At 31.9% G+C, this 9452-nt stretch overlaps 1 long non-coding RNA gene across 1 annotated transcript; it reads left to right on the top strand.

The window, feature by feature from the left end:
* The first annotated feature begins 423 nt into the window (after positions 1 to 423).
* Positions 424 to 3532, top strand: LOC117691662 (uncharacterized). The gene is made up of 3 exons (XR_010709872.1): positions 424 to 573; positions 2417 to 2475; positions 3057 to 3532. It is a non-coding gene; the product is annotated as an uncharacterized lncRNA (long non-coding RNA).
* Positions 3533 to 9452: the final 5920 nt, after the last annotated feature.

Genomic DNA, 9452 nt, shown 5'->3' with positions numbered 1-9452 from the left:
CTTAATAGAATTAAGGTTATGATTTGGCATACGTTGATAGTTCATTTCTTATAATATAGCGCCAAAGAGAAGAATGGTGTATGTATGACATTATCTATGGATCACCTTTGTCCGCAATGCTGGCGAACATCATCCCTATGGGAACCATGCGATACTGGGGCATTACATAAGATGTCCTTCAAGGTTATGGGGATCTGCATTTTTGTGTTTCAATTAACCTTATGTATAGTAATTAAGTTTTATGTTAATTTAGCGAAGGGAGGACATTCGGAAAACGCAAAAATATACAATTAACAATTAGACATAATAAATATTCGATTTCAATCAAAAGTGTTTTTTCCTTTCAAAATTAAATTAACATCAAATTACCGGAAGTTTTTACATTCGAATGCAGACAACGCTTTATTACAAGGAAGATCATATTTAGATTATTTTAAAACATTTTGTATTCTAAACCACGGGTTTGATGAAAATGATTAAAATTTGCAATTGCACCTTATTTAACAAAAAAATCTTAGTGTTGAACGCTCTCTTGTTTTACACCGGATTTGCAGTAAAAGGACCTTGTGAACGGTAAGTGTTTTATAATAGTGTGTACCTCAACATGTATCAGTAAACGTTGATGCAAATTAAAGGTTAACTGATCATTAAGATACATCATACAAAGCAGATATTTTAACAGAGTATTTTTAATTTCATGTCGGTTTACCAATTTTGTAGACAAAAATTTCACAATTCATCGAGTGTATTTTGGTTAAAAAAACAGAACAAATATCGTTGTAGACTTTAAAACACATTATATATATATATATAATATAATTATATATATATATATATATATATATATATATATATATATATATATATATATATATATATATATATTATATGTATATATATATATTTATATATATATTATATGGAAATTAAGATATAAATTATTATTATAAATAATACTTGCCAGCAAAAGTATTGTTCGGTGGAATCATTTTTATTCGTGGGGGTCAATATATATGGGTAACCAAAATTTTTATGGTTCTAAGGGACGTAATATCTTTGGTACATGTAATGTCATCGTGAAAATTGAAAAAAAAAATAAACAAATGGTTGTTCATACTTGGGGGAAGGGGTGTAACTTCGTGGGTAAGGGTTATGCACAAAAGCCTAGAACATTTGTCTCACACGAACAATGATGATTACCCAGTTATACCTAGTATACAGTCATTCGGTATTTACCTTTAGTTAGCATTTGATCATACTAGTAAATATAAAGAACGGAACATATTTCTATGTACATTTGTACAATTACACAATATTCTGATCAAAATAAGTCCGTAGTCTGTCGTCGGTGTCGTTGTCGTCGTACACTGTTCGTATTTTTATCTTCTCCTCCAGAACTAACGATCCAATTTCAACAAAACTTTGTACAAATCATTATAGGTTAAATGTGTTTAAGTTCAAATAAAATATAACGTCCTTTAAAAAAAAAGATACAACTATTTTTCAAACACCTTTTTCTTGCAAATACCCCCTCCCCCCTCCAAAAAAACCATGAGACCTGTGTGGCAGTATTCCTGGGTAGTGCAGATTTCAGTTTCTCCCGAGGGAAGAGTGGGGTCATAATCTGTTCTTTAGTTTGTACATAGAAATTTATAGAAAAAAAATCATCTTTCCAAAAACCATTAGACTGGAAAAGCTGCATCGTGTGGAAAAATCTAGAAGTTGTGTTGATTCAAGGTTGTTAAAGTCATAATCCCCGGAGTAATGATAGGGCCACAATGATTGATCGAATTTATAATTTGTTTTACTAAAAGTCGCCGTCTCATACACCATTCAACCAGAACAAGCTCTTTTCTGTATAAAAACGTCCTCATATAGCGTAAATTCGTGGGTTTTTTTTCAAATCATGAAATCCAGGTTAGGATGGGGCCCTCGTGGTTTATCTAGTTTGCAGAGATTCTTTTTTTTTAAAACGTTATCTCAAAAACCATTCAGCCAGAAAAGCCGTTACTTGTGTAAAAACGTTCTCAGGTAGTGTAGATTCGTGTTTTTTAAATTCATATCATGATGTCTGGGGTTAAGTGAGACCGCGATATGATGGGGTTGAGGGGGTATATATTGAGAAAACCCTTTAAGAATCCTCTAATAAACAATTCTGCTAAAAATCCCATGAAACTGGTAAGAAAGCACATGCTGTGCATATTAACGTTTTTAAAATGTATCCCGGAAAAATAGAAATACAAAAAAGTATGTGTATAAAAGATGAAATTTTTTTTTACATTCCGAGCAAGAGCCAATTTACTAAATTGTCAAGATATTTGGATGTATTGCAGACTTGATCAGAGTTATGACTGTTGTTATTCATGTGATATGGGACTCCTGGGTTTCTTGGTTATATATTTTTTGTTTTTTGCAGTAACTTTAACGGCTGTTGTCCAAACACGCAATGGAATTCTACGATGGAGATGTGTGTAGGTTAGTCATACGTGTGTTACTAAGAATTTGTGATATGTTTATACCTAGAAAATTGAAATGTGTTGCAATCTACGTAATTGCATTTAATAATACAAAAAAATAATGTAAATACAAAATCATAACAACTTATTAAAACTCAAAGGTTTAACACAATATATTTTTGTCTACAACTATCAAAAGTTAATAACAGATACTTCTTTCGTCGTAAAAGTAGCAGTTAACATTTAGTTGACTGTTTTTAATTATTTAACAGCTTTAACCTTTTTTCATCTTTGATAATCTGCAGAGTTTGCTAAAAATTATGCACAAAATACTGACATTTAAATTCAAAACTAGTAAAAGAAATTATTTGCGTCTCTTGATGTTCTAATAATGCGTACTAGCAATTAGTTGTAAATTCTAAAAAAAAAATACCATTTATTCACAGTTATTATTGGTACATATATATAACTAATTATAAAGTTGAGCATGGCATGTCATTGATTTCTTTCGAATATTGACTTCTGGGTTCATTATATTTGTTCATCCTGGTACCGAACACAGAAGTAATTGTAAATAAAACCTATCTATTTTTCATGAAGATTGTCCAAGTGGATACGTTTGGATAAATTGCAGCAGGTCCTGTCCGTATCCGTACTATGGACCAAGATGTAATCAAACCTGTTTTTGTGATAAAGACAACTGTGATCATACGATTGGATGCAAAAGTGACAGTCGCAAGTATATTGGTGTCATTAGTAAACCTAGAAATGCCAAATTAAGATGTTTACGATGTTGTTGTTTTTTTTTATTGAAGACAATACATTGATGTTGTCAACTTAAATCAAACAATGTTTCCATGTAAGACCCTTTAAATAATATTCAAAGAAATCTTGGAATGTCGGAAGAGCATTAAGAAATCTACAACACAATCTTTAATACATACAAATTGTCGTGAGTGATAAATGCAGTTTTATGGTTTGTTTCTTTATCAGCGCAAGTTGTCAAAATCAAAATTGTAAATCTAAAGCTAAAAATATAACTGCATTAAGTTGTCAAACTTTATCAAAGTCATTGTTTAAACGAGTTGATGTGAACGTTGAGTGACAACGTTAAATTTACTCTAATCAGTTGCAAACCCGTATACATTTCTTGGCTTTTATGACAACATGTGTAGGATAAACTGAAGTACTTTGAATTCTTAAATTATATCGTATTTTTACATTTGGTGTTTTTTTCAACTCCTAACTTAGCTTAACATTTGTTGTTTTTTTTTTTTTCAATTTCCAGCTTGGCTAGAGGTGATGCTTAGTACAGTTGAGAAAATCGATTTTTCATTCTCTGTAATAATGATGTAGTTCTGTTCACTAACTCGATTACAGAATACAGAAATCCAATACAGTTAGACCGATATCACACATTCCACTACTGTGCGGATTTTCATCATAATTAGCCCAGTATTGTCTGATTTTAAACTGTTTCCCTATTATTTTTAAAACAGGCATTGTTTTTTTTTTATGATAAAAAGATTATACTTTATGTTTTTCCCGATAACACCAAAGACCACACGGTGGTTGCAATCGTTCCGCAGAGGATGGTTTCTCCTCCACGGCACCTGATCCTACCTCTAATATTTGTAAGGGTCCGTGTTTATTCTGCTCCTGTTTTGTATGTTTACTTTGGACTTTTGATTTTGAACATTGTTTGTCATCAACACCTCACAGGGCGAAAAACAATCTTTAAGCAAGTCCTTAAAGGCGGCGTAAAGGTGGCTTAAAGGATATACAATCTTTAAGCCACCTTTAAGTCACCTTTAAGCTTAGCTTATAGGTCCTTAATGTCCAAACTTCTTTAAGTCACCTTTAAGCCATCTTTAAGCCACCTTTAAGCATCTATATGTGGCATTTACGCTCCCTTTAAGTTGTCTTTACACCATCTTTAAGTTCCCTTTAAGTCAAGTTTGATCAAGCTAAACAGATTCATTTTGGAAACATATATTAAATGCAAAAGCTCTTTTATAGGGATGGGAGGGGGTGATCTGAGTGATGATATAAATTCCAAGGAAGGGGGGGGGGGCAGGCGGTTTTAATTGTCGCTTCATTAAACACAGATCGCTATCATCAACACCGCTCCGACGAACACAGATTGCCGTTATAAAATTCTTTATAATTGTTTTTTTTTGTTTGAAAATTAAACTCAGGGTGAGCGCAGTCTCTGTATCTAGATCTGTGCATGAAATTATATTAAAGTATGTTTTTGTTTCCTATTATTAATTAATCAGTGAAATATCAGTGTTATATCGGGCAGGATATTACTGCTTTCTTTGTCTAGACATAGTTTTGTTCGTTTTGTATATCTAATTAGAGTCTATTGTTTGTCCAACTTTAGAAAACCCCTGGAACTAACACAGAATATACAAGATATACACAACAGGTGTGTCGTGTGCCCAGGTGCACGTTTGTGTACATGTATATCTAATTAGAGTCTATTGTTTGTTCATTTTAAGAAAACCCATGGAACTTACACAGAATATACAAGATATACACAACGGGCGTGTCGTGTGCCCAGGTGTACGTCAGGGTTTCTAAAGGTGTTGAAATCTTAGTATGTACGTGTATACGATAAGTCTTGTGAGTAAAAGTTTATTTACATTTGTAATTCATTTTCAAAGTATTATTTCCTAACTCTGGGTTTTAAAAATATTACGTCTACAAATAAAGATACATGTATGTAAGAGTAAAATCTAGAGGCTAATTAATTATTGTACCGGTGATCATAAATGGGGGTTAATTATTTAAATATATGTGTAAGTGTAAAGTAGAATTAATACGCTAATATTTTCAATGCATTTAATAATTTTATAGCTAAATGATTTCATCCTTTTCCTGGCATTTCATTTAGCTATGAATTAGATGAACGTATAGCTACTCAGTTTAAATTTATTAACTACTAGTAAGTTTTCCCTTTAGGTTTAATATATATTTTTTTTCACCGTAGACCACATTCCGTATTTCATTCTAAATACATGCATGTAATTTAGAAATTAGATAAAATTGATTGTTACAAAAAAAAATGGAAGTCAAAATCTTTTCAAGTAAAAATACACATTCAATACATTATTCAATATTGACTAATATTTTGATATAAAAATCTCCTAAAATTTGTAAGTTGCCGTGGCGGAGAGGAAGTGAGGTGATGTTGGTATACAAAGGGTCGCGGGTTCAATCCTCGACGTGGGCGTTTTGATTTTTTTTTTCATTTTTTTTTCTGGAACTTAAACCGTTTTTGATACCTTTTCTATCATAAAGTTAATACATTTTGTTGGTAAATAAAGCACAATATTGAATTAAAAGATTTTTACTCTATTAATTATTAATCTTTAAGAAAATAAAAGATATTTAATGGCTTAAAGGTGGCTTAAAGGTAGCTTAAAGGTGGCTTAAAGAAGTTTGGACATTAAGGACCTATAAGTTGTCCTTAAAGGTGGCTTAGAGATTGTCTTTACGCTGCCTTTAAGCCATCTTTTCACTTTCTTTAAGCCACCTTTAAGCAACACATATAGCTTAAAGGTGGCTTAAAGCTAACTTTAAGCACCTTTAAGCTATCTTTAAGAAGAACTTAAAGATGGTAATTCATCCTGTGCCTGTTATCCTGAAATCGTTAACTTGCTGTAGGCTTTATATTCCTTTTTACTTTATTTTAACATAGCTGTATCGAACCCTAAGTTTACTTATGTTTACTACATACAGTGGTTTCATTAATGTTCAAGGGTATCAATTTTCGTGGATGAAGTGAAAATCACAGTTTCAATGATAGGTAAATCCAATGACCCTATCAATACAAAATGTTAATAGAAACTGCACTTTGGTGAACATTTAATTTTGTGGATCAACTAAACAACGAAATCCACGAAAATTGGTATTAATCAAATATTGATAAAACCACAGTATATAAACATAAACCGCCCATTGGAAACATATTTCTGTTACAAACACTTTTCAGAGCACATATTATTTCTCTTAACTATTATGTTTGTAAAAAATGAAGTTAAATACAGTTAACGAAAGATCAATTTTTTTAATTAATGGGATTCCAACCGTCGACGATATTCTTTTTTATGCTATTTTTCTTGTTTAACCATTTCAGTTCAGTAATGAAAACATTGAGAGTTAACCAACTGGTTGGCTAAAAAAAGTTTTTATTGATACATGGGCATTAAAAGGAAACGTGTAGGAAAAGATTTTATTATTAAAAAGAAATTGATAGCTAACATGATAGAAATGGGTGCTTTCAAAATAAATCACAGTACTGAAGAACTGACGGGAGTTGATTTTGTCGATGTTTATTTATCTTAAAATCAATGATATGTTATTTTGCATGACAAGTACATGTACGCACATTTTTATAATATGAATTGTTGGACTTTTTTGACAAGAATATCGAGAAACCCTCATATGAATTATGTTAAAGCATGTCTTATCGTTTAACAAGCGCAAATCAATACCTGCCACTTTACAAAATAAGGAAGATTATTATCGAATGCCGATTCATTCATTTCATGCGCACATTTATACAAATTTAAAAAAACATGATTTTTTGGTATTTAATGTGACTTTTTGAAAGGTAATTTTCAATATTGACAGCTCCATCAAGCGTAAAGAATGCCCGCCTCCTGACCTCGGATTTTGGAATTGGTGGATTCAGCTCATTGCCAAATGGTTGATAATAGAGTTACTCAATCAAGTTATTCGTCTATCCATGACAGTAACATATTTTTGAATAAAAAAAAAATTAGTATGTTATTGATCAATACACTCACATATAGATATATCATAAACAAACATGGTCTAGTAACGCGTGCTTGCTTTTAAAAAAAAATATTTTATCTATATTGTTTCACAACATTTAAAAACATGAAGTAGCTTATTAGGGCAATGCTAGTAGGCGATGCTCAAAGTGCTCTCGGTAAATCATAGACTGGCCGTGACTATGAGATATGCGATATACAGACGGTTGATCAGAATTATTTATTTGGGTTATTTTTGTGGCCGTGCTTTTTCGGTGATACAAGGTATACGTATGGCTAACAGCGAAATCACACGCATTTCTTTTACGACTACAGAGTGTAGATCTACAATCATTATGATAAGTAAGTTCTGGTTTTTTATTACTAAAAAACAATTACATATCACCTATAATTCACGAACTTCAAAATATATCATAGTTAACAAAGGATGAATTAGCGTGATTGTTCGAGGGCTGTTCCAGAACAATTTAGGCGTTTGCTTTTACTCTCACGTAACAACAGATTTATCAATAAAACGTTATTGAAATGAAATTAAACATTTATGAAATAAAATAGTTAGTTATATCGTTGTCTCTTTTCTGGTTAGCTCATAAATCTGAATATTTCTTTTAACTTGTAACATCTGCAGACGCATTGCAACCTCATTTTCAAACGCGTCATCGTTCATGTATATTTCTAAGTCATGAAAAACAAACTGAAAACCCAACGTTTCTTTATGTTTCCTATTTTCTATAATGTTTTCAAACTCTTACTATTGAATTTCTACTTTTAAAATTTTATTGGAGACAAAACTCGTGTTATAAGAATACGGAAGTAAAATGGTCGTGAAAAACCTCTTACATCCATGTTGATACGATTTCAAAACTTTTGACCATAGGTCGTGTACATTGGTCTTTGGGTCATTTGCTTTTATTCTAGAAATTGCCAAAAATTCGAAAGCTTTTGAATTTTTTAATGATGTTTGATTTTGTAAATGTCTTAGACACTTTTCACATTTCTAAGATTGATCTGAAAAGGTATTCTTTGAATTCATTATTTAACAATGTTTTGAATGCTGGCAGCGCCCCGTTATTGTCTAAATGTATTATGCTATCGTAGAAAGATTTCTTTGGCTTAATGTAATGCACTTTTTATCTTCTGTATTTCAGCATCAAGAAAATAAAACGAGAGAGAGAGAGAGAGAGAGAGAGAGAGAGAGAGAGTGCGTGTAGTTAAACGAAACCTTTATATCATGTTTATCGCAACGATGTGTCAATGTTTGATGAAGTTTCCTTTTATTTTTTTTTATTTTTTAGTTATAATTACAAGAGAATTTTTTTTTGTGTTTTGTATCAATTTTGTCAAACTAGATCCATATGTCTGTGATAACTATGAAAATCAACTTGTATATATATTTAGGGTCTTCCGTTTCCAACGGAAGACCCTCTTGTTATTCTATTGTTTCTTTTTATTATTAGGGTCTTCCGTTTTCAACGGAAGACCCTCTTGTTATTCTATTGTTTTTAGGGTCTTCCGTCTTCAGCGGAAGACCCTTCTATTATTGTAATGTTTCTTTTTCAGGTTTTTTTTTTTTCTTTTTCTTTTCTTTACAATTTTTGTGCAGAAGATTTCTCTGAGATGGGTGGTCCGATTTTTGTCAAATTTTCAGCATCGATCTATTATTATATAAACTTGATACGCTTTTTTTTATTTTGTAAAAATCACTTCCGGTTCGGACTTATCCGCCATTTTGTCATTTTTTAAAAAGTTCTTGTCCACGTATCTCCTCAAAAACGAGCAAAGATAGAAAGCTGAAATTTTCAGGAATGATAGAGGACATGAACGTCTAGCCTCACGAGGAAAATCATTGTCCGGAAATTCCGAGTACGGAAGCTAGCTGGGGTCAAAATATAGGACACGTTTTTGACGAAAACGTCTTGTCCACGCATCTCCTCAAAAACGTCCAAAGATAGAAAGCTGAAATTTTTAGGAATGATAGAGGACATGAACGTCTAGCCGCACGAGGAAAATCATTGTCTGGAAATTCCGAGTACGGAAGCTAGCTGGGGTCAAAATATAGGACACGTTTTTGACGAAAACGTCTTGTCCACGCATCTCCTCAAAAACGTCCAAAGATAAAAAGCTGACATTTTCAGGAATGATAGAGGACATGATCGTATAGCCTCCCGAGGAAAATCATTGTCCGGAAATT

Source organism: Magallana gigas, chromosome 9, assembly GCF_963853765.1.
Source record: "Magallana gigas chromosome 9, xbMagGiga1.1, whole genome shotgun sequence".
NCBI classification, from domain to species: Eukaryota; Metazoa; Mollusca; class Bivalvia; order Ostreida; family Ostreidae; genus Magallana; species Magallana gigas.
The sequence above is the reverse complement of the archived record's forward strand: the minus strand, read 5'-3'. Positions and strand labels throughout refer to the sequence as shown.